Source organism: Pleurodeles waltl, chromosome 5 (genome assembly GCF_031143425.1).
Source record: "Pleurodeles waltl isolate 20211129_DDA chromosome 5, aPleWal1.hap1.20221129, whole genome shotgun sequence".
NCBI lineage: Eukaryota > Metazoa > Chordata > Amphibia > Caudata > Salamandridae > Pleurodeles > Pleurodeles waltl.
Genome location: NC_090444.1, coordinates 335,563,470 through 335,591,308, shown reverse-complemented (window position 1 = coordinate 335,591,308; position 27,839 = coordinate 335,563,470).

Here is a 27,839-nt window from a genome sequence, read left to right as displayed (position 1 = left end):
ATTACCTCCTGTGTTTTTGGCCCCTGCATCATATCACCGAGATTTTAAACTGTTCAATGACATCATTAAAAATAGGTATAAAAGGACAATAAGTACAAATGAGGTAGACCAAATGGACACTAGCCTGCAACAATATGTTGATTTTAATTTAGGGTTGTTCTCCTTTGTGGGTGCTGCATTAAACAGTAGGAAAGTGAGACGATTGACTAGGGTTGTGGAAGCTGTTACCAATCAGGCAGCTCTGGCACTTGGGAATATTACTGAGGAGCTCCAAATTGCGAGGATTGTAGTGCTCCAAAATCATATGGTACTAGATGTGATATTAGCGGATCGAAGTGGTGCATGTCACATAATCGGTAGTAGTTGCTGTGTTTTTATTCCAGATCACTCACCTTCAGTATATGATGCAATATCTAAATTGCATAAAATTGCTGCAGAAATCCACACAGAGACTGGTACTTGGACTTTTTCTGGATGGTTTTGGGCTCTTGTTTCCGCTTGGGGCTGGAAACTACTGACTATCCTGTGTGTAATGATTGCAATATTTTTCACATGCTGTATCTGTATTCAGTATGGTCCACTGTTCTGCTCCATGTGTATTACTGCTTGTATGCCTACCAAAAGAAATATTAGAGAAATGAAAGCACAACACATGTTAGATAATGAAATAGCTGAAATGATGAGCATAAATATACAAGATGAATATTTAGATTATCCCAGAAAGACGAATGTCTTCAGCTAATGCTGAAAGGGTTGTCTGTTGTAATTTAATAGCAATTAGATTAAGCATTAGCAGAAGACATCTTGTATTTAGCAACTATTGTGAACATTTGGCGCAATCCATTTTGTATTCATGGCAGCCATTTTCTCTGCCATGTGCTCGCCATGTGCTCTGTCCTACCTTTCTGTTAACTACTCTTGAAAATCTGTCTAGTGACAAGTTATATTTAGCATCTCCCACTTTCGCACATGCACAGTAAGATCTGCAGCTGTTAGTAATCAGTAACAGACAGTAATGTGTCAACTAGACCTTGAAACTGTTAGCCTCTCCTACCTGTCGACTGTGCATTTCCATATGACCTTACATGTATGTAAGTCTTGCTTCTATAATTGTACCACCTTCTTTTAGCCCCTGCTTGGGTATAAAAGGACCATGCTCTCTTAGTTCAGTGTGCTACTTCAAACATTACCGAAGGGTGCTGTTTGAACTGTAGTACCACCTCATGAGGTTCAATAAACTTTGTCTTTTATTTCAGTTTCTGTGCCAACTTCTTCCTATATGGTCTGAGGACTTTGTGCAGAGAAGGGCGAACCCCTTGCACTAGTAGGCCTTGCTGAGGCTTACTTCAACACATTGGCCACCCTTGTGGTACATGCAATGTCTGCCCTCTTACTAAACATCTAGGCAAACTGGATCATGAACCTATTGGGACATGGCACCTCGATAGGCACACCAACTGTAAAACACAAAGCTGTATCTCTATGATCACTTGACGTGTGGTTTATGATACAATGGTATGACCACCAGACCGGTAAAAAATAGGATTAACGAACACCAAAGTAATATTAGATGTACCTGTGTAACCACAAAATTGAGTGCCTATTTCCTTGAAGTACAACACAGTCCGGATGATTTATGGTGGGTTGTCTTGCAAGCACCGAGATGTGCTAATCATGACCCCAGATCTCTGTTTAGGATTGAAAAACAATGGGTTTTTAGATTGAAAACACACATTGTTGGTCTAAATGATGAAATTTCTTGGTGTAATCTTACTCTGTGACTGCATCTTTACATACCACCGGTACGTTACTTTGTTCGAACTTGGACTTACCTTTATTTTTTTCTGTAGGTTTTTGTATTCATGGCCCGCAGTATATTCTGTTCTGAAGTGATTTTGGCTCTTGCTTGGAGCATCCATATGAATAAATAACGAATTTTCCACCTTCATGATGTCCAGCCAGTCTCTCTCTTCTCTCTGGCCCTAGTCATTTGGTTTAGATAAGAAGGTTCCAGATAATATAACATGGATGTTTTATCGCATTTCGCTTGAGAACGTCTTTTTGTAAAGAGAGCACTCAACCAATTTAGCTACTATTTTTGATTCCTTTTTGGGAATTTTAATAATCACTTACTATGTACATACGATTATATAAATCTTTTTTCCCCTGTTTCTCTAACTGTTTATTTGTTTGGATTTAGTTTTTTATTAGGAGACTTTGGGGGTCATTTCAACCTCAGCGGTCTTTTCACAAGACCGCCGAAGGACCACCATGCTGAAGACCGCCAGTGGTGGCGGTTTTCTGCTCGGCGAATTATGATTGCTGGCAGCCCTCTGTCCTTTTCTGGACAGAGAGACGCCAGCAGCCATAATGGCGGTCGGCGGGGAAGTGGAGGTTGCTCCACCTCCACGCCCCGTCAACAGAACACCGCCCACCAAATCACGTTACGTGATTCAGCGTGGTGGTGTTCTGTTGACGGGGTGCTGGCGGCAGAGCAGCCCCCATGGATCCCGTCCCCTCCTGGAGAATCAACAAACCAGGTAAGTTGATCGTCTGTTAGGGGAAGGGGGTGGGGGATGTTGTGTGTTGTGTGCATGCATGGGGGTGTGCGTGTGAGTATGAAGGGGGGTGTGAGTGCGTGTATGCATGCAGGGGGTGTAGTGTGTTTGGAAATGAGTGCGTGTCTGCCTGTATGTATGTCTGTATGGATGTGAGCGTGTGTGTCTGAATGTGGGTGTGCATGTACGACTGTGTGTGTGTCTGATGGCATGTTTGTTCGTGTGTGTGCGGGTATGTGTGTTGGTGGTGTCCGCATGTGTGTCGGGTGTGTGTCTGTGTAGTGATGTCGGGGGTAGGGGTGGGGAGGGAGGTTCTGCCACCTTTGGGAGGTGTCAGGGGTGTGGGGAGTGTCAGGAAAGGACTCAGGGGTGGGGTTGGGGGGTGGAGGAGACCCCTATCAGTGCCAGGGAAGGGATTCCCTGGCACTGATAGTGCTTACCGCCATGGATTTCATGGCGGTGCCCAACCGGCGGTCTTGTTTCGGCCGCTGGGATGGAGACCCAAGTCTCCAGCCCAGCGGTCGACTCCGCCCTGGCGGTCAGTTCGGAGAAGTGGCGGATGACCATGGTAACCGCCATGGTCATGATTCCAATTTGTTTGCCGCTAGCCTGTTGGAGGTAAGACCGCCACTTCCTCGCCAACCGCCAGGGTCGTAATGGGGGCCTTTGTGTCCCCCCTTTTGTTTTGACCCATCTTGGTGGACTTTCCAAGATGGCCACCAACTCCAACCGGTAGCTTTCCCCGGCATACACAGTCCTTCTTCTCTTTTCCTCTTATGGTCACATGACTATGTATGACCAATAGGAGCGCGGGAACCATTTCTGCGTTCCACGTGTTCGAACGCTTTGATTCCCTGTTAATATGCTGTGACTGCGCTCCCTGACCATCTGCAGGAGCGCTGCCCCGGGTAGGTGCCCGGCTCATCCAAGGACGCAAATTTTTGAGTATATAATCGCCGATTCCGGCTGCCTTAGGCTTTAGGGGCCGATTAGCACCCTTTCATTACTGGACTCAATTTGGCCACTTTTTCTGTATTCCATGACTAGCCGAATTGGCCGACATTCTTTTCCCACTCCCAGTCACTTGGTTGAATTTGGTTTGATTCCTTGCATTTCTATATTGTATGTATTACCTTTTGATATGGATCATTTTTTACACTTCCACACTTAATTCCACATACATTTTGGATGGTCGTCTTGCATTTTATAAAAAGCTGTGGCATTTCATTCACCTATATATAAGGTTTTTTCCTGGTTTCAATGCTCAACCGGAACACATGATTATCCTGTTTCCTCCATATTGATATGACCAGTAACACACTCTTGGTTTTGTGGCCTGCGTACTCCTAGGAAGCCTGTACCTTGTGATGGGATGGTAAGCCAATTGATTGCTTGTTTGCTTCACCTGGGACCAGTCACAAACACTGTAGTGTTTATCACTCTGGGTTTTACCTTTCTGTGCACAATGTTTTCATAAAATATGTATAACTGTTTTTATACTTCACAAGGCGACTTGCTGACTAGACTAACCATGAGATTCAGCCTATACGAGTAAGTGACGACCAGTAGTTACTTTCACTTATCCTAATCGGGCTTTAGTATTATTATAGGAGAAGTATTATTAGTGGTCCTGAAGAAGCGTCACTGGATCCCATGTGACCATCTAGACGCAAAACATGTTGACCAAGCACCATAGGATTTGGGGCATGACCCATTATCCTTTACCGGAGTGCAGCTGAGCATTTTCTCCATAAGCACTCCCCCTATTCATTTTTTAACTTTGGCCTTAACCTACTTCTGAATTATTAAATGGGATGGTTAAAGTTTTGAGCCAATTTTACCTTCTTTCTTTTTTCCTCTCCTGCACATACCTATAGTTTGTGTTCATCATAGGTCTGACATTACTGGGATAAGATCTTCGGTTAAGTACCACCACCTTTACAAGGGGTGGTCCGTCAGACATTGCAGCGCCGGTCTGATGAGGAGCTTGCCCAGTGCTGAAGCTTGACATCCTATTGGGTGTGTGAGGGCTCTCTAGCTCCTGACCATCAGTGGCCTAGTGTTCTTTCATCACTTTATTTTTGGAACAGTGTACCTTACAATTGTCATTATCCTTCCACAAAGTCCTTCATGCATCTTGCCCCTCTGGCCCCCAGCACTCTATCCTGCGAAATACAGCTTCCTGAGTGGTTCTCCGGCAACATGGGAGCCTTTGTAGTAGTGCTGCATGGGCCTCTTTTGTACTTTCCTTTGTCCCAATGCTGTGGGACTCCTGTGTGCGCTGCCTTGTCTTCTGTGGGCTCTCTGAGTTTCTGAGAACCCCCTTTGACTCCTTCCCTGGGTAGAGTCCACCAGCGCCATTTTCCGCTAACCGCGAGCTTAGCATGTGCCAAGGCTTGTTGGCAGACTCCAGCAACGCAAACCAGACTGCAATCCTTCATCCAGTGTGGGACATCACTTGCATCAAATGGTAACCTGACTCCGTCTTCTTGGGTGCAATACTGACTGTTCTTCTTTATCAGTGGTTCTTCTTTTTCACCTTCATCTGGGTTAGCAGGGGCTCCTGTTCTTCCTGGACTCTGCTGTGTTTTTTGGACTTGGTCCCCTTCTTCCACAGGTCCTCAGGTCCATGAATCCACCTTTGGTGCATTGCAGTCTCTTCTGGTTCTTGCATAATCTTTTTCTGGTTTCTGTGTGTGTTCTAGGAAAGTTACTGTGTTTTACTCGTGCTTTCCTGGGCACTGGGGTGGGTTCTAGTACTTACCTTTGGGGTTTTCTAGTACTCCCAGCTCTCCTCTAGACACAGCAGTTGCCTAGGTGGGAAACTGACATTTGCATTCTACTTTCTTAGTACATGGTATCTGTCCCCCAGCCCTGTTTCTAACTATCGTGATTTTCACTAGTTGCACTGTATTCTAACTGCTTTTACACCTGTTTTTGCATTCTAGTGTATACAATGTGTGTATTACTTACCTCCCAAAGGAGTATAGCCTCTGTAGCAACTTTAATATTTTTGTCACCAAAATAAAGTACCTTTAATTTTGTAACACTGAGTATTTTCTTTCATTTGTGTGAGTACTGTGTGACTATGGGACTACAGTGGTATTGCATGAGCTTTACATGTGTCCTAGATAAGCCTTGGCTGCTCAGCTACAACCACCTCTAGAGAGCCTGGCTACTAGACACTGCCTACATTTTACTAATACGGAATAACTAGACCTGGTATAAGGTGTAAGTGCCATTGGTACCCACTAAAAACCAGGCCAGCCTCCTACACATTGCCATGAAATATATTGTCTGCAAGTGCAAGCTAGGCATTCACCCTTTACGTAGGCTAAACACTATTTTTGTATGACCTGTATATAGCCGTAAATGTGTTTCATCATTGCAGGCCACTTTGCCCATGACACAACACTGACATATGTTTGTGTGATACCACCAGATCCATGCTCATTTAATTACGATGGACCTGTGATCAGGGACTATTGTACTGCCTTTTGTCTATACTTTGGATTATGTGATGTTGGATTACTTGGATTTATTATGTGATAAGGCTCTAGCTGGTGACACAATTCCCTTCTCTGTTTGCCTACTCTACAGGACAGTGTCTGACAAGGCCTTTCCTGTCTGTTATCTGGGGGACTGTACCTCTGTATATCTACCCTCACCCAATATGGGACAACAATTCTTGGCTCTCACAGTCCTGACATATGGACAGCTTATCTGCTGTATAATGCAATAAAATCTTTGGCTTGATTAGATACTTGTAGCAATCTGTTTGTGTGTGTTGGGTGTAATCTGTAGCAGGACACTGTACCTGTAACATATCCCTCCTTGCACTAGTATCTTGTGTCTTCATCATTTGCTTCACATGCTCTTACATCTATACATAGCAACAATTGAAACAGACACAAACTTTGTGATAGGTTGATTTTGTTAACATTTGTGTATAAATTGACAATGGCCCATGATGGAAAAGGAAAGTGAAGGGACAGTGAAGAGAGTGAAAATGTGGTGTAGGAAGGTGTTCCTCAAGAAAGAGGTCCTTTGCTGGCAGCGGTTGGTGTACGGCCATCTGCACCTCCTGAGTTATTTGCTGGACATCCTCACTTGCGTGGGGGTTCAGCTGAAGCTACAGAGGCCTTGGTGTTTGCGGTGGGTTCTTCCCCTGACAGGACCTACCTTCCAGTAGCAGGCACCGATGACAATGGGCCTGATGTTGATGTGCCAAAGGAGGTGTTGCTGATGGTCCCTGACATTGTACTCCCAATGTCCCAATGTCCCTCACCACTCTCCCAGAGTTCCGTAAGTACCTGACCCATCATGCCTTAGGACTCTTGATAGACCCCTAAGACTTGGCTGATAGAATCCTGGACTGGAACATCCCCAGTGGCCTCACCCTGATGGCCAATAACATTCCTCCCACGTACCTTACCCCCACGGGCCTGGGGCCTTTGCCACAGTGTCTCCCCTCCCACTGGTTCCAGGACCATCATTGTCTGAGGTGTTGGGCTGCGACTCAGGAGCCTGGACTGGGGGCATGAGATTGTAGGCACTGTACTAGGGATACAGGTTGGGGGCGAATGATTGCCTGTGATGTGGAGGCAACCCGACTGGAAGGTCTTAATGTGGACACATTGAGATTCACTTTAGGGGACTGTCCAGGTTGCCTAAATGGGCCAAAACTGTCCTCCACATCCAGACATTAATGAGTGCTTGTCTATGGGCTCTGTCTGGCCGGTGCCATCTCACATGTTGATGTGCCAGATACAGTGTTACTGGTGGTATTGTGACATCTACCTCTAAAAGTTAACAGTGACATTTTGCATAGTCATTGTCAGTTGATTTGCAGGTGATCCTATTGGGAAAGGTACCCATGCTATTGGTTGTATTGAGATGGCATTTGTGAAGCATGCCAATGTATCAATTCCATTAAAGTCCAGCAGCTCCTAAATGTAGCAGTACTTTGGCACTTGGGCAGATGGGCAGAGATTTACATCTTGCCAATGGTGCTGGCCGAACAGTGGCTGGACAGGATGTTTCTTTGACCATTTTGAGACTGCATTGAATGTTATGCAGGCCGAAGTATAGTTTGTGTGACGAGTAAGTTGGTCAGGTCATTGTGAATGCATATGCAGCCTATACCATTCTGGTGATGCATCTGGAGGCCTAGTTGATAATCTAGACTGCACACTGTGTGAGCTGTCCTTCTTGTCCTTAATAGTTTCAACTTCACTTAGCAGTTCAAGAAAGAGCTAGGTGGCCAGCCACATCTCTGAGTTGGGCATGAACACCCTCCCTGGTGAGTAAACATGATTTGAGCGTGAACAAGCTAGGACATTTGAATCACTGACCACAGTTCTGCTATTTGGAATCACTTTAACAGTGCCACCTGGCAGTTGCATTCAGGTCACACCCACCAGTTCCCAAACCTAGCCAAATATTATCCTCCCAGGTGATTAAACTTCCTTTGTGAGTTCACTAACAGATGCATTGGGGAAAGTGGACACTGGGGTGGTGATTTGAGGTAACAAAACATGGCTTATTAGGCTATACATTCAGGTCACTCCCCTAGTTCCCAACTAAAGTCAAAGATGATCCTCTCAGGTGAGTAAACTTATTCTGTGAGTTAACGAACAAGGGTAGTTGGACAAGTGTGCACTGGGCATGTGTTTGTAATTGGAGAGATAGAGCTTCCTGGCCTTAGCAGTCATGTCACTCTCTATACTTCATACACTTGAGAAATGTCATCCCCCTGGTGAGTACACGTCATATGTGATTTCCCTAACAGGAGTCTTTGGAGAAGAGGACACTGGACTGGAGGTTGGAGTGACAGTGAGAAACCCAACTGTGAGTTACAGTCATGTAACTCCCTGTACTACACACACTGTACAAATGGTAGCCTCTCAGGTCAGTACATTTCAATTGAGGCTTAAGACACAGGGGGCCTTGGACAAGAGAACACTGTGTTGATGTTTTGTTTTCAAGAAACAGGACCCCCTGGCATTAGGAGCCAGATCATTCCCTGAACTACACACACTTTAAAAATGGTTCCTCCCAGGTGAGCACACTTCAATAGAGAGGGCTCTTTTGAGGAGCGAACACTGGTCTGTTATATGAAGTTGGAAGAACAGTGCCTCCTGTAAGTTGCAGTTCTGTCACTCTCACTACTTCCCATTACTTGACAAGTGTTATCCCCCGATGTGAGTTAACTTCATTGTGTAATTGACAAACAGTGGTCTATGGGGAAGAGAACATTCTTCGGGTGTTGGTGTTTGTAGTTACAGATACAGGGCCTGCTGTGAGACGCAGTCATGGGACTCACTCTAGTATACAAACCTGACCAATGTTCTACCCCTCGTGAGCACATTTCAATTGAGAGTTTACTAACAGATGTTTTAGACCAAGTGTTCACTGGTCTAGTTTTTGGAGTTTGAGAAACAACGACTGCTGTGATTTGCAGTCATGTCAGTCCCTGTTCCACACCGACTGTACAAGTGTTATCCTCCCTCTTGAGTAGACTTTAGCAGAGAGTTGTGACACAGGGGTCTTTGTTACAGGAGCCACTGGGCTGGTTGAGTTGAGTAACAGTGACAACGGTTCCTGGCCTTAGCAGTCCTGTCACTCCATGTACTACACCCACTTTACAAATGTTATCCTCCCAGTTGAGTACACTTTAACAGAAAGCTGAGACACAGTGGTCTTAGAACAAAATAATACTTTGTTGTTTGGTTTTCTAGGAACAGTGCCTGCTGGGAGTTGTTCTCATGTCAGTCCCTGTACTACACCCAGTCTAGTGATGTGATCCTCCCAGATGAATACACTTCATTTTGGAGTTGACAAACAGGGGTCTTTGTTGCAGAGGACACTGAGCTGGTGAGTGGAGTAACACTGAAGGTAGCACAGGGTGGGCAGTGAGCATGCATGACATTATGTTCTGGTGTAATTTTTCTTGTTGTGACTTACCAGACTCAACTCCCCCAGGTATTCCTGTCAAACCCTCAGGATTCATGATGGCCAAGACCTTGTACTCCCAGGGAGAAGGTTGGAATGGGGCACTGGGCGGGCCACCACCAGTCTTCTTGGACTGCAGATAGTGCCTGGGGACCAGGGAATGGACCTTGCCCCTGGGGTCATTCCACCTCTTCCTAATGTCCTCCCTTGTGCACAGGATGCTGCCTACAGAATTCACCCAGTCGACTATCCTGTCCCACATTACCATTTTCCTACTGAAAGGAGTGTGGTGGACTTGTGCTACAAAATGTTCTGGTTCTACTGTCATGATTTCATCCACCATGACTCTTAACTCGTCAAAACAGGGATTTTTGGAAGGTGACATGGTGGGAAAAAAAAAGATAGAGGAGTGACATTGACTTACTAAGAGGAGTAGTGCAAAAGGGTCTGACTGGACAAAAGTGTGTGCAGTTAGTTCAATGGATTGGTGATAAAAAAAGGGGCCTAATCTATGTAATGTACAGAAAAGAGTCACTCTGGTTTCTGCGTTTGGCGCTGTGAATGCAAATGATTGTAGAGTGTGAAGCAGTATGCTTTATAGTGTCCTTTGTAGGTGTGTAGAGTGTAGCAATGTGTGTCAGCTGTGTTGTTTTCAAATCCGTCCAATGGACTGTTGTATATTACTTTGGTGATGGCGGACCTCCATGGTACGGACCGCCATGGGTGCCAGCCACTGCAACTCTGGATTTGTAATACAGTCCGCGGCTGGTCACGTGGCTGTCAGTGCTGGATGTTGGACCACCTACATACGAGCCTCCATGTCGCAGCCAGTTTGTCTTTTTTGGATAACAATCTTCTGTCCTGCCTGTATAACTCATAATAGGGCAATATAGCAGACTGGTAACATAGAGGTCTTTTTGGGACTGCTAACATGGTGGTCTACCAGTCTGACCGCCAAACTTATAATGAGGCCCTTGGTCTGTTTAATACAATAATGGTTTTAATTAATCTAGCTAGGATCCTACTTCAGGTTTCTGTAATATGTTTTCCTCTTTTCTTATTCTAAAGCTTATTTACTAAATGTTTCAATGAGGTGTGTTGTTGTTTAAGGATATGTTGGAATAATAATTTCCTGTTACAATCTTAGGGCCATATTTATACTTTTTGACGCAAAGCTGCGCCGTCGCAGTTTTGCGTCAAAAAAATTAGCACCGGCTAACGCCATTTCGATGCGCTGTGCGGGCGTCAAATTTATACTTTGATGCACGGCGGCGCAACCAACAGGTGGGAGTCATTATTTTGTGACGCACACAGCGGCGTCAAGTCGTAAAGGAAACCAACGTTAACACGACGCAAATGACTGTGGGTCGATTTACGACAGCGCAACCCGGTAAGCGCCGTCAATTTTGACGCAATAGCGTCAAATTTACCCGCGAACACTGCCCTTTCAGCAGAGGAGAGCCAAAATGGATCCCAGATGCCCCAACATACCCCAGGAAGATGACAGCAGACCAGGAACCAGCCAGGATAATCCATACATGAACCAGGTCATTTTTAGAAAAAAAAGAAAGTGTCGCTTCAGTGCAGAGGAGCAGGAAATCCTGGTTAAAGAGGTGACGGAACACCAGCACCAACTGTTCATCACCTCTAAGTTGCCAATCAGCAGGAGAGAGGCCATATGGAAACAAATAGTGCACAAGATCAACAGTGTGGCTGAAGAACGCAGAACAGTCTCCGAGTGTAAGAAACGCTGGCATGACTGCAAACGTAGGACAAAGGAAAAAATGGCCAGGAACAGGAAGGCAGCACTGCAGACTGGAGGGGGGAGTCCAGCACAACAGGAGGCCCTGGACCACATGGAGGAGATGGTCACAGCCGTCATCCCTGAGGAGATCGTCACAGGGATTCAAGGACAGGACAGCGCAGACTACCAGGACACAACGCACATGCAGTGTAAGTCACATGGAGAATTATAATGCAATAATGACAACTGCAACCGGGGTGGGGAATACCAACTACACAATGCATGTAAGTCAGCATATATATGAAGTGGCATGGGTAAAGGGGCACGGCAGGGGGGCATGCCCAGCACAGACAGAAGCTGGGGCACGACAAAACACAGCACCAACAACAGTGCCATGGGGCCATCCTGTCATGACAACAATGGAGCTAAGGGAAAGCAGCGACAGGTGGGAAGGCCACTACGTCAAACTTACATCCAGGCACTCGACAGTCAAAATGTATCCTACATCAACTAGGTCCCTATCAGTAATCCAGTAGCCAAAACAACAACTGCAATGTAACTGCAACAACAGTTGACACTAACACCTCTGATCTCTGTGCAGCTATAGTAGCAAATGGCAGGAACCTCCCCATGGAACATACCTACCTAAATTAGGGGGTGAGGATGACTTCTGCAACTATTTCTAGAAATAAGACAAAGGCACCAGTACACTCAAATGCTAATGCCCATAGTTGACACATACATCAGCCAAAGTGAACAGCAATAGGAGCCACACAGCACTAAGGACACACACATGCTGCATACGTCAGGGTCCCTCACGTGCCTGGCTAACAAGGCAACATCACTAATGTCATACTGCTCAGACAACAACATTGAGGAGAGGACACATGCAACTAGTCACTGAAACACACCTTCACAGTCTGAGAACCAAATAGGACATTGATATGATAAACAGGGCAATCCAATTAAACACACATTACCCAACATCAGCTGGAAACATCAACAATGTTTAAATCCATATCACATCCTAAAATTGCCATGCATAGGATATGTCACATACCAATTACATTTAGGTCAATGTGAATAAAAAGATTTTGGGGCAGGTCCTGAGAGGCAAGTGTGCTGGCAGGGCAATCACAACACCCACAGCCAGTGAAAGTGTAGTGTGGTAAGTTTTACCTATCCTTTGCGCATTAGCTTCAGGCTTTATGTCTTTGTGCACTTTGCCCTGAATGTATTTTATTCATTTGCTGACAGCTTAGAGCCTCTGTGTACTTTGCACTAAATGCTTTTTATTAGGCATCGTACTATTATATTCTAATAGCCAGTTCTACGGTCTTGTTTTGTGTTCATTTCACTGTTTTGCCTACTTCAGCACTGGAGCTCTCCATAGCATATTCACTCTGTGTTTCAGTCAAGGATACAGTCTGGTACATTGCCGATAGACGTGGTAGGAGTTTAGATGTCGCATTCCTGCATAGGGACATTTTGTGATCACGATGACATGTTAGTTATAAAAACACTTCCTTGTCCCAATACACACAAGAGGGAGTTTCCGAACAGAGAACCACAACTAGACGCTGCCTGCCTTGTTGCAGATGCTGAACCAGATCACAGGCCTTTGCTCAGGTATGAGGGCTGATGTCTCCCCAGTGATTCGGAAAGGCAAGCTGGAAGCTGAACATGCTGTGCTCTAAATAGAACAAGCAGAGGGAGAGTAGAAACTGTTAGGCATTATGATAGCTTTGTTCTTAAGTTTTACTCTCCTGGTGACTATTTCAATTCTACTATGTTGTATTGTTCTGTTTATTGCGGCTCATGCCTTATTATCTAAAATACAGTTGTTTAATGAAACCATCATATAAAACTCATACTGTCTTTGTCATTTGTATATGAGATCATACTGGAAATGAGAGAGTTGGTTTGGATCTGAGTGACCACCACTTCCCTAAGAAGTTGCAAAAATGTCATGCGCTCTGCTGCCTAATCATTTATTCCCCGTGGGAGACATGACGCACTGCTAGTTAGCCAGAGCCATAAAAAAGATTTAGGGTGACAGAGTTCTTTACAAGTGGGTCAGACTCAGGCCACAACACCGTTATAGATCCTGCTGCCTAGAAATCCAGTAGTCTCATTTAGGATAATGAGAGCCCACGCAACAAAATGTCTCTCCATAAGAATAGATATACTCGGAGGGACGAGTAGGACAAAAAGATGGCAATTCCCTAATTGGTACAAAGCAACACCTAGAGGCGATTAGGCAGACAAGTCTGATAACTATATATCATACATGTGACACACAGGTGGCCCATAGGCCTATAACAATGCTCATATGAAGGACAGCAGATACCAATACCAAACCAGAGCACAAAGTAAACTCAGAAAAAGGCTTGCATGTTAAGCAAAATTGTCACAACACAGACACACTAATTGTACCCTGTTTCATTGCAGAGGAACATGGATCTCCTGCCGATATTCCTGTCCCTGATTTCCCTGATGACATGGATGACGAGCCCATAAACATTTCCCAGGAGACCATCCAAAAGGTCCTTGAAACCCTCCAGACCCCACCTTCAGTCACAAGGAGGATCAGAGAACAAGCAGCCATCACAGAAGACCCACCCACCACCCCAATTGTAAGACCTGCCAGCTCCTACACAGCTGAGGACTCTGACGACACTGGCACCAGCTGTGAAAGAACTGTAGTTGGTGTCCAGCGGGAGCTGGCCAAGGAGGTGCGGGTGGGGATGCAAAACATGGCAGCCAGCCTTGAGGGGGTGCGTTCGTGCATGACGTCATTTGCAGATCAGGCAGCTGCAATGCAAGCCCTAACATCTCTCTTGCAGGAACTTGCTAAAACACAGAAGGAAATCAGCACAGCTGTCATCCAGTTGACACAACACCTACAACTGCAATCCAGTCAACGTGTGCACGAATGCAACATTGAACCCCTCAGGGCCGACCTGGCTGCCTACCATCGTGATGTGGCTGCTATTCTCAAAAACCAGCAGGCCCTCCTTGCAGCAGTACTGCCCTTAAGAACTTCACAGGGACCAGCCCCCGGGATGTCTGCCTCCACGTCTTCTAACACTGAGGTGTGTGTTTCCCCTTCACAACCAACAACAACAAGGACAAACCAAGCAACACACACATCAGAAGAAGAAGACATGGAACAGATCACATTCTCGCGGAAGAGTACCCGGAAGCACTAGTCCCTGCACCATGGCCTACTTTGACCTAGGTCCTACGTTTTGTCAAATGCCAGTCTCACTACAACTACGCTCAATGACTGTTCTGCAATCCACTGTATGACTTGTCACCATTGCCAGTGAATGTCTCTCTCCTACTATTTGCCAATTCCTGTCCATCTGCACTGTCTGTGACATCACCCCAGCATGTCAGGAGCATCATCCACACCCCTTCTGTAGGATCACCATGTAAGAATGCACCAGAACGGACTCAGCAAACATGGACAATGGACATTTTGCACTACAGCACCTATCAATAAATAGCACCTGCACACCTAATATGTCTCTGTGTGATTTGACACATCAACTGTGCAGTAGATGACTCTAAAGTGCCTGTGTGGCAACCATGTAGCTTGTCAATACAACTGTCCTGACATCATGTAGTCTGATACATCTGTGCAGTGGCCAGGATTGCATCATAGCCTTACCATCCTGAGGAGAATAACTGATGAAGGGACAAACCACACACAATCATGCTGTGTTGGACAGAATAATGCTCCATCTATAGCAATTCTAGTCAACTAATGGTGGCTGAGAAATGTAGGCACCATGCAATACTAAAACATGAAATCATGCAGCAAAATCACCCTTTCTGAGTATACTTCCATGAAGGAAAGTCATGCTGAATTATTACACACATGATTTAGGTCAGCAATGAAGGCAACAAGACAAGCGTGTTAACAACACCTCATCTACAAAGATCTCCCTGAACATCACACTGTAGTCCGACCTATTAAATTACCCACAATAACAAGTCTGGAAGCACACTTTGTGAAGTAGAATACCTACTCATCAACACAAAACCTTGGTGATCGATGCAAACTACCAATGGTGGGTCTCCCAAATGGGGGATACTTACCAAGTTAGCACACGGGTAGCTGGCATGTTAAACCTCAATTTTCTGTGGTGAGTAGCAAAGGACACTAATGTCATAGAAAAACATTCACTTACACTGATGTCAAGGCCATGATAAAGTAGCACCTAACGCATCATGCAAAGGGTTAACTATATATTTATTACTATTTATTCACACAAGAGGCAACTAAGGGAAAAGTAATACCTACACTAATCTAACCTGACTACTACTAACCCACAACTGTCCCTAACTAACCTAAGCTAAACTTACTCTACACATAGAACGAAACGATCTAAACATCAACCCCCCACCCTCCATTATGAGACAGGACACATGCAGGACAACACATACTAACCTACACACATACTATACTATCCTAAACAATCATATATTTTTTTGTATTTTTCAATTTTTTTTTTTTTTTTTTTTTTTTAAACAAACAGGAATCCCAACATTGAGCCCCACCCACTCACCCACCCACCCAAAAAAGAAATATAGGAAGAATAAGGACCCCCCACCCTCTTCCCTAACACTAACTAAGCTAACAACCTATACTAACCTAATACTAATCCCCAAAACCCAACTATCAGTACAAAATAGGAAAGAGGAGAGAGGGGAGGGGTAACAGTAAAATATGGCAAAAGTCCTAGAGGTTGGCCCTCCGTAGGGTCCGCCTGATGGACCGAACCCTTTTCTTGATATATGCCACATCCTGGCTTAGCTTGTCCACCTTTGTAAACACTTTGTCCAATTTACGGCTTAATGCCAGGAATGCGGCTGGGTCTACAGGAGGGGCTGCTGCAGTCTGTGTGCTGGCCGAGGTGGACCTTGTGCCAGTAGATGAATGCCCACTGGACTGTCCTGGGTGTGGAACATGGCTGGGTCCAGGTCTTGATGACGAGGCAGGGTCAACTGTCCCCGCCATTGCTGGGGCCACTAGGGGAGACCTGGTGGATGTGGTGGTGGTGGCTGTTGTGGGCAATGTAGGGCCACCCTGTGGTGAGGCCCACCATGCCCCAGAGGCCCGATCTGCTTGGTATTTGCGGGCCATCCTCCTGTACCCCGACTGCACCTGCAGGATGTGCCGGTATCGCATGGCACACCTCTCAAACTGGTGTCTATCTGCGGCACTCATGTTTGCAGCTGTGAAGAGATATGGCAAATATTTACCATGGGAAATGCATTGGGTGGAATAGCACAATGGGTCATTTGCACATTACTTGTACTGTATTTGTTCCAGCAATTGTCACAACATAGTTCATTGAAAGTCTCAGAGGAAGTACATGTGAAGCCTGCATACATAAGGCCATCTCACACCGAGCATAACCATGTCTCTACATGATGGGTGACATCAGCCTAAACTTCTCATCCAAATAATGCCTAATGCAGCTGATATTATGGCTGAACCTCTTCCGCATACTGACTTCACTACATATGTCACTCTATGTGATAACTATCACAACCCTCACTCAATGCCATTTGTAAATTGTTGTTTGCAAATATTGAACCCATGGTCCATAACCGAATGTGGACACTAGGTTCCTAAGCGAAGTTGCAAAAGGTCACAAGTATGTGTAACATACTGGTTGCTACAGTCCAAGGTACCCTATTCCCAATCACATGGCACTCTTTGAGGGTGGGGTGGGAAGAACAACCAACAATCCCAGATTCAATGCACACCCAGGAGTGTGTAGAAAGGTCAACAAGTATTTGGCTCCACACACAACACCAATGAAGGGCTAGCAACACTTTGGAGTCAGCCAAACATTTTCCTATCCAAGGTCCACACATGTCAAAATGCACTGACTCAGGCCAACATCACATACTACCAGTGAGGCATGTTTTACCACACACACAGAGGAGCAAGAACACCCATGATCATGAGTTGACTGAACACCTAGGCCATTGCACTCTAGTCACACACACTTCTAGTTCAACTTGTGGAAGGACATGCCCCCGGAAGATCCAACCTACAGTGTACACAGTCCATCCTCAACTAGGAAGCTGCATATTTTATACAAGCCTTTTGCCAAAGCTATCTGGGAGAATGTCAGTCTGATATGCAGACTCAGTCCAAGCCAAGTCCCAGAGCAACTCTTACATTAACCAGTGTATCCCACATGACTCATCCCACTCCCCATAGCGGGCCGACTGGAATGACCTACAGCCCCTAAATCTGAGAGATGGCTAAGCTATTGGTCTACAGAAACAGAAGTGATATTTGAAATCCCACTAAAGCAACAATGCCAATGAACGGGCAGCGCATCAAATCTTCAATTCTGTTGAACACACAGTAGTCCATCATGCATCACTAGCAAACAATAAAAATAGCACTCAGGCCACACTCACTGTAGGTATCGGGGTCCTCAAAATGTGCCACCTCTCCCACGGTGTACGGTGCAGGTCCACCTGTAAAGCATGAAGGGAAGAATATACTCAGACTCCGTGCACTGACAAATAATTGCAGTTACTATGACACTGTGTGAATATGACATGCGTAATAATACACTTTCACACATGCTGATACTGCATGGATGTATTTTTAAGCAACATTTACATTGGATGAGTCTCCTGCTACAGTTACACACCCTACTACACACATGCAGTGGCCAGGACAGTCATGTGGTGTCAAAGATACCCCTCCATTACTATGCCCCAACAATATAGGGTTGCATTCATCTCATCATGTGCATCCCAGAGAGACATCCAAAAGCTGGTTACTTGAGGACTGCATGACCCCTCAAACTCAAACAGGCTATGTGGACATTTTCAACACACACCAACCAGACACACATGTGACATATGTGTGGACAACATAGCTAACTTCATGTGACATGAAGGCACCACACATTTATAGCATCATCATGGGTTTACTATTTTCTGTCTAGCTATGGCGTCTACATATGTAGGTATGATGTTTCAACATCACTTTTTCACTGGCAATTATGACCTGTAGAGTTCAAAAAGAGGCATTAACGTGTTGCTTGTCTGACACAAATGCAACACTACATTACATACAGCTACAGGCATCCGGTATGTGTTGAAAACATGAGCCATCTGACTGCTAGCATTGGTCTTTCTACACATTGTGCAACAAATACACATTAGGTTTCCTTAGCATTACACACAGTCAGCTACTTATCTAGCAGATTGGGTAACAATCATCACATGTCCCCACAGAGCTTTAAATTATTCACATGTAATTGATTTGTACTCACCAACATGGCCACCAATCCTGATTCCCTGGTGGTCCAGCAGATCCTGCTCCCTGGATATCTGATCAGCCCAGCGGTGCTTGAGTTGATGCTCATTCCTAATGCTACCGTAGACCCGGACCAGGTGATGCCGCACCTTCCCCCACCGGACTTTGCGTGCCTCCGTGTGATACCCCTGTATCACATGGCCCCCAGCCTCCAGCATGAGTGGGAGGAAATGGCAAACAAGCCACATGAATCCCCCCAATTCCTCCTCACCCATCCTGGCAAGCCGAGGCCTACCTGACATATTTACAAATTGAAAGGTGAAAAAATAGACAAAAAAGTAAAAGTGGGAAATGGGGAAAGGTAGAGTAGTGAAGGAAAAAGAAAACTTATGAAAAATAGCCCAACTAACCCCAAAATTAAACTACCCAGAACAGACTCCCACAGACAAAACAAACAAACACAGGATTTGACAAAAGTATACAATACAGACTAAGACAATATTAGACAACAAGACTATGATCACAAAAGCACAATATACAAGGTACACAGGACACAAAAGCAGTAAAACACAGGACAACACTTTTCACACAGCCACACAGTCTAGAAGAATCTGAGACTGCAAAGTGAAAGTGAAAGTAAACTCACAGTTCAGATTATGTAAACAGGATATCCTATTACATCACTTCCTGCAGAAAATGGCCTCCGTTTTTATTTTTCCGTTATGCGTCATATTTTCACGCATACAGATTGTGCGTTATATTTTTTTACGCATAACATTGCACATAATGCAGAGTCAAAACTAATTTCTTCATTGTTCCCTTACATTTGTGTGAGGCTGAGTTTACAGTTCTACAGTAGATTTGTAATTTGCTGGCAAGTATGAGAACCAAATATGAACATTATATTTGACTCGGCAATCTGTGCACTCCTGTACGTGAAAACAGTATGACGCCCATGCTGTATGCGTAAAAATATGACGCTTCATAGACAATATGGTGGACATGTAATGTACCTTTTTATTTTATTATTTTTCATATAATATTTTTTGACTCTGCAATCTGTGCACTCCTGTACGTGAAAAAATTATGACGCCCATGCTGTATGCGTCAAAATATGACGCTTCATAGACAATATGGTGGACATGTAATGTACCTTATTATTTTATTATTTTTCATATAATATTTTTTGACTCTGCAATCTGTGCACTCCTGTACGTGAAAAAATTATGACGACCATGCTGTATGCGTCAAAATATGACGCATTTTGACAAAAAATTCTACATTTTTTCAAGTTGTGAAAGGAACTTTGTCATGGCCAAACGGTGCTATGTGATACACATTTGTGGTTAGCTATGACACATGTCCCTTATTGGATATGTAGAAGGCATTCACACTGTAATATTTATGATTGCTCTAAATGTTTATTAACCATATTTGTAAACATATTTTGGGTAATTGATGATGGCTATTTGGAAATGATGAATGGGATACCAGGATGTATTCCTTCTAAAAAATGTGTCCACATTTATAACGGTAATGCATTTATCTATAGTCCAAACAGGGAGTGCAATAGTCACTTACACTTTTTATGGGGCTAACCATGTCCTATTAATGATTTTGTGTATCTGATTTGTGTTTGACTTTTGGCATGTAGGCCACACATGCGCCTTATGCATGTGTTTACTTCACATCTACCTAATACTTGTATATTTGGGGGGCGGTAGAGGTGGACTTAGGCCACCAGCACCCTAGGTTTTGCCCTTCCAGATCTGCTAATTTATCCAGGTCTTTCATTTATGCTGTTATGCTAAACCTGCAGCAGCAGGCTAATGGAAGGCCATAGGGTATGAATCACTGTTAGCCATTCAATCATCCCATTTGCCCATTTGACGTTTGCCCTATTGATTATTTGGAGCAATCTGACATACCATTTTGCACTGACTTTGCTCAATCTCGGCGTTCCTCATGTGCTGATGACAAATAGGTTGTTGATGTATGTGGCCCTTTATGCATTACCTGGTTTAGTGGCATGTTACATTCTTCCTGCTAGGTTCGAACTGGGACACTACTGTGATCGGCTGCTTCCAAATATTTGGTTGATTGGATGACATATGTTTATATGTGTGGGCGAATGTGGATCCACTATCAACTGTCTGGGTGTATGTTGTCACTGTAACTTCAAGGTCTTCTCATGAGTTAGTAGCAGCTACTCTTGTTGCAATTGGGTTTTTTTATTTCAAAAACTGATACAAGCCATTGAGGACATGGTCACGTACACATGGATGGTCCCACCCTGTCACTGAACACGTGTAATGAGACTTTCAAATGAGCTACATTTTTGTGCTGAGTGAGAGACTGTCTCAGGTGTCTGGATCCGGCATGTGTCATTGGCACATTTGTACTCCTGTTGGCCTCTATGGATGGTAATGTATCATGAAACATCATAGCCTCTGTGCAGACATTTGTGGTGTATATTTTTTGTGTGATGAGTGTTATGTCATTATTGCACAATGAGCCGACATTCTTCTTCAGCAAATTCAAACTACAGGTGGGCAGAAATGAATAGGCCAAAGCATGATGTGGTGTTTGTTATCTGTGTTTACTTACAATTGTGCAATAAGTGTTTACATAAGAAATTATGAAAAGAAATTATTTACAAGCTGTTGGCGCCTACGCACTCCAGCAGCCGTGTTTGGTTGTTCCCCCTCCTGTTGCAGGCCAGCATCCTCCTCTTCGTCGTCTTCCGGCATGTCTGGGTCTGGTTCAAGGAGGGGAATGTTCCTTTTTACACAAATATTGTGCAATATGGCACAAGTGAGTATGATCCTACAGACCATCTCTGGGGAATATAGTAGGCTACCGCCAGTGATGTCAAGGCAGCGGAACCTTGACTTTAGGATCCCAAAGGCCTGCTCAACAATGCTGCGTGTCCTCTTATGGACGTCGTTGTATGCCCGCTCTGCAGCAGTACTCGGGTTCCCAAATGGTGTCATTAGCCAAGGCTGGATGCCATACCCCTGATCAGCTGAAAGAGAAACACAGAATGGGATCAATTCGATGTAGGAGGCACTCTTGTACAGACCTTTGATGGCAGTAGTTGTGTTGTGTTGTCTGTGACTCTTTTGTGTACTAATGTGACAACCTATACTTGTAGGAGAAAAGTTTTGCATTGAGTTTTTTCCTTGGCTGAGCAAGTGTTTGTTAGCTAACCGTTTGTCAGCAGTATGTATTTGGATTCACAGAACAGTGTGCCCTCCCTCACATTGTGACTTGTGATACACGTGTCCGTGTGTCTTCACTCGGGGTGAGATGATGGTTCCATGCAGAGTTAAAACATGAAAGTGTAGTTAACACGTTCATATGAAAGTACCCTGGACATCCCATACCTTAAGACTTATGCAATGTGTTAATGTACAGGTTATTGTGACACTTCCAATTTGCAAGGTGACATTTAGGCAACCACACTCATTAATGTCTTCACATTAAGCTGTGGAGTAAATTCCAATGTGTGACAGGTTCAATGGTGACTTCAGAAACATGGCTAGTGATTTGAGGACCTCAGTGTGTTCCTGGCTAGGTGTTGCTATTGTGGTGTAGGTGTTGTTTGTCCTAGAGGGTTGCTGTGCAGTGTGTATATAAGTTTGATTTTTGTACTTACCAACAAGTAGTCCATTGCCATACCGTCCATCCTGGAAGTGTTGGTTCATGGTGCAGTGACGGAAGATGAATGCGTCATGTACACTCCCAGGATATTTTGCCACGATGTTGCTGAACAATCCTTGGTGATCGACTATGGCCTGCACTTTGATTGAATGTGTGTGCTTCCTGTTGCGGTAGATGTGTGCTGTTGCAGCAGGTGGCACAAAGCGTACGTGTGTGCAGTCGATTGCACCAAGGACGTGTGGGAAGCCACTGATGGCATAGAACCCCTGTTTAGTTTCCTGCTGCTTCTGCAGTTTGTTAGGGAAGCAGATGTGGCGGGGTGTCAGGCGAATGATGGCATCCAGTACTTTTGGCAGGAATGCGGAGAATGATGGTTGTGATATTCCACCAACCAGGGCACCAGTTGTCTGAAACAAGCCACTTGCCAGCAGGTGAAGTACAGCAAGCAGCATTGTTTCTGTTGGTATGGTGTGGGGTGTCACCAAAGTGGGGGCCAACTGCTGTTCAATATTTCTCAGCAGCTGCTGAATGGCCTGCCAGTTCAACCGGTACCTCTGTATGATGTCGTGTTCCCTGAGGCCATGCAGGGTTGTTCTTGGGCGGAATATCCTCTCCTGCCTTCTGCGCTGCCTTTGGGGTCCCTGCTGTTGTTGTTGTAGCTGCTGTTGTCTCTGCGTCTACGTGCACGCTGAATAACAATCACCTCCATGTCTCCCTGTTGCTGCTCTGCTGCTCTGCTGCTCTGTTGTTTGTTCTGTGTGTTCTGTGTAGCCATAGCCGAAACCAACCTCCATGAAGGAATGAAGGCAGTCGCCGAATGGATGAAGAACAGCTGCCTGAAACTAAATTCCGACAAAACTTAGGTCCTCATCTTGGGCTCCACCCCCTCCACATGGGATGACTCCTGGTGGCTTGCCACACTGGGAACTGCACTGACACCCACCAACCATGCACACAACCTGGGATTCATCCTGGACTCATCACTATCAATGACCCAGCATTCAACGCCATCTCTTCCTCCACCGCCTGCATGTTTTGGAAGATCTACAAATGGATCCCCGCTGAAACCAGAAGGATGGTCACTCAGGCCCTCGTAAGCAGCAAACTGGACTACGGCAATGCCCTCTACGCAGGAACCACTGCCAAGCTCCAGAAAAGACTGCAGCGCAAACAGAACGCCTCCGCACGCCTCATCCTGGACATTCCCCGCCACTGCCACATCACAGCTCACCTGAGTGACCTACACTGCCTTCCCAACAACAAGAGAATCACGTTCAAACTCCTCACCCACACTCACAAAGCACTGTACAACACCAGACCAGCATACCTCAACAGACGGATTTCCTTCTACACCCCAAACCAAACTTCGATCTGCCGACCTTGTCCTCCCCACCATCCCATGCATCCACAGAATGACTGCCGGTGGCAGATCGTTCTCCCACCTTGCCACCAAGACATGGAACACTCTTCACACCCACCTGTGGCAGACACAGGACCTACTTACCCTCAGGAGACAACTCAAGACATGGCTGTTCGAGCAGTAGCAGTCCCCTCTCCCCTCAGCGCCTTGAGACCCTCACAGGTGAGTAGTGCGCTTTACAAATACCTTGACTGATTGATTGATTGTGGACTCCATCTCAGTACTGGGACAGTAACACTTCCTTCTGGTTGCATTCAACATGTTCATAAGCATTGCATGCAGCACGCCAACACATCTGCTACTCAGGAGCATTCTACTATAAATGTATGTCAATGGGATACTCACCAACAGGGCCACCGATCATCACATAGGTGGTCTAGCAGATCCTGCTTTCTGGCCACCAGGTCAGCCCAGCGATGCTTCAGCTGGTGCACATTACAGCTGGTACGGTACACCCTCTTTAGGTGGTGGAGCACCTTGCCCCACCGCAGTCGCCTCCTTTCCGTCTGATACCCCTGTATCACCCTGCCCCTATCTCAAGCATCATTGTCAAGAAGTGGCCCACCAGCCACACGAAGCCTCTGAGCTCCTCTTCCCCCGGCCGTGTCAGCCTCAACCTTCCTGACATGTCCCTCATGCACAATGTGAAACAGTAAATAGGAAAATAAAAATTGACGAAAAAGGAAACTTACAACCCAAACTTATTAAGCCCATCTAACCCAACTAATCTAATACCCGGACAGACACCTCACAGTACAAGTACAAAGAGAAGTAGAGTAAACTACACAAAATCACAGACACTGGTACAATAACAGTCACAATTCACACTAGACACAACAAGAGAGACACCACAAGATACAAAAATCACTTAAAATACACCACCAACACCAAGACACAGCCACACAGTTGAAAGATGCACAGACTGTAAAGTGAAAGTGAAAGTACACCCACTGTACCATGCCTATAAACAGGATTTCCTATTACATAACTTTCTGTCCCCTTGCGTCACGTTTTACGTCATGCATGTATCTTTTTGATGCATAAGATGTTTGTGTGACTATTTCCGACGCATTACCTACGTGTGCAGCAATATACGACGCATTACCTGTTGACTTCGATTTCACAGGCTATCCGCATGAGTGTAGTGCGAGGGTGGAATTCACGCTAAGGGCCCATGGTTCGGAACTTTGTGTTTGAGGGTCTTTTTGATGCATCATCGTCCAATGTTTTACTCTATTCGTGATTGCGTGATTTTGTTCTGTTGACCATGGATGCACCCTGTATAAACAGGCAAATGAAATGAGATGGACAGCAGTGTGTAATATTGTGTATAGCCACATGTGGTAGACCATGCAACCTTGTGATTTGGGTGTGTATGGTCTGTTACGCCGATGTGTGCGTTTTTGAATGAATGGCATGCAAAACTTTGGACATCATGCATATGTATGAATGTGTGACAACTGTGTATCCATATTTGATGGCAGTCAGTGATCTACAACAGTCATGGTATGTGTTTGTGAAATGTGTTGACTTGTGATGTGTGTAGTTTTTTTACTTAGAGGGCATTACATTTAAGATGACATGCACAATTCAGGCATTGTTAATGATGGTTGATGAGTGCTATGTAGGATATGTTACCCCTCAACTGTCTCTAAATGTTGGTAATGAGTTCATGGTGACTTGTGTGTGGAGTGCACAAATGTCTGACATATGTACATATTTGGTACATAGTGTGTTTGACACACTGTGCATAAATTCCACCTATATAATGTTTTGTACACATGTCAGTTTGAACTCATTACAATTAGCTATGTTTATTGTGTTGTTGTGGTGGACCTGCTGCCCTAGCTGCATGTGTTCTCATTATGTCTCATGTGCATTCCACAGAAGTGTCCAGTCCAAGTTTGTGGGCATGTGTACCCAGTGTCAGGATTGGACCCCATGGCAGTGGCAAGACTGATTTCCAGGGATGGACTGCACAGGGCAAGTGTTATGAGCATTGCTCGTTATACCTTGGACAATCATGCTATACATTTTCACAAATGATGCCCCCCTTATCACACAAGCTCCTTGCAGACATTGGAAGTGTCACACTTAGTAATGTCAGTGGTCTGTTCATACATTCCTGTCCTTCTGATATTTTACGTCCACTGCCTCATGTATGGGGCCCTAATTTACCTCATTATTGGAGATGTATAGTTGTGTGTCATGAGCTACAGTTGAACATGTTGGAAGCATGGATGTGATTCATATGTTGTGGTCCATTGATTGTGTCCTTCTTTTGTGACATTCAAGAGATGAGTCTATTTGTGATGTGTGTGATGGTTGCTGTACAATAATACTCACCACATGTGATGTTGCAGCAGACGTTTTCAGATTTCTATTTGTGACATGCTCCCTGAGGTAATACTCACATTCCTAAGGTACAAGTGATGGAGAATGAAGACACCAGAGCAGGATTGTGTGATCAAGTAAGGTGTTCATTTACATATATTAACAAGGTGTGTAGAGTGACTATAAAGTGAAAAAGTAGTGTATTATTTGTTGTCTGCGGTGCATTCCAGCAGCTGTGTTCTGCTGTTCCCCCTCATTTTCCCTGCCACCATCCTCCTCCTCCTTCTCCCCCTCCTCCTCAGGCAGTTCTTCATCTGGCTTATATAATGGGATTTTCATCCTCACACAAATGTTGTGCAGGATAGCACAGGTTAGTATAATTTTACAAACAATGTGTGGGGCATATAGGAGGCTGCCTCCTGTGATGTCCAGGCACCTGAATCTGGACTGAACCCTTTCCACAATGGTGCGTGTCCTCTGATGTGCCTCATTATAGGCACGCTCTGCTGCTGTGCTTGAGTTGGGGAATAGGGTCATGATCCATGGCTGGATCCCATAACCCTGTCCCTCTGCAAAAGATAATAGGAGTGAGTATTTTGTTGATGTTTGCAACAGGATTGTCATGTAGCATGGCAGTTGATATCTAGGATTGTCTGTGACTCATATGTGTTTGTGGTATGGTGTGAGTTTGTGGCGTTCTGAAAGGTCTTCTCACCACTGGGTTGTTGGACATGACAACTTGTGTTTGGCTCAAGGACCTGGGATATATGATTTGGTTTCCTAACTGTTGTTCAGTATGTATGTACCATATGTTGTGTAGTGTCCCATATGTTTCAGTGTGCTTTCACTGGAGGGGTCATGATACATCTACACACACAATGGGTTCAGATGTGGTGGTAACATGATTGCACTACATGGGCTGGACATCCCATCCATTTAGACATGTGTCATTGCAGATGAAATGAGACACTGAGGCCCTTTGAATTGGGTAGGTGACAATGCACAACACATCTCCAAAATTTGGCAGCACTGACCTGTTCAGTATTGACAATGCCTGATTGTCCCATATGTGACTTGCTTCTAGGCAACCCTTTGTTGTTCTCTCTGCCAGTTGCTCATGCGCAGGATTGTTGTGCTGTGTGTATATTGCTAGGTTTGAAGACTTACCGACAAGTAGGCCATTGCCATATTATCCATCCTAGAAGTGCTCATTGATCCTGCTGTGCAGGAATATGAAGGAATCATGGACACTCCCAGGATACTTGGCCAAGATGTTAGTGAACAGGCCCTGGTCGTCAGCTATGGCCCGCACATTTATAGAATGTGTGTGCTTTCTGTTCCTGAATAGGTTCTCTGTTGCTGCAGGTGGGATGATCCAGACATGGGTGTAGTCAATAGCACCCAGCACCCATGCATTTGATAAAACCCCTGTTTTATCTCCTGCTGCTTCTGTTGGGTGTTGGGGAAGCTGATGTGGGGAGGGCGTGTCAGGGAGATTATGGCATCTAACACCTTGGGCTGGAAAGCTGAGAATGAGGGCTGTGATAACCCAGCAGCCAGGGCACCCATTGTCAGGAAGGAGCCTCTTGCCAACATATGCACAACAGCTAGCAGCTAGGTCATAGGTGGTACGTTGTGTGGTGTCTGCAGGCTAGCTGTTAGTTGTGACTCAATATGGCGCAGCAGCTGCAGTATGGCTTGGCAGTTTGGTCGATTGATGTCCTGTTCCCTGAGGCCATGGAGGGTTGTCCTGTTTTTGAAAAGTCTCTCCTGCCTTCTGAGCTGCCTTTGTGGGCCACGTTAGGGTGGTGGTGGTTGCTGCCATTGGTCCTGTGCTTGGCGTTGTCTTGCATGCTGCAT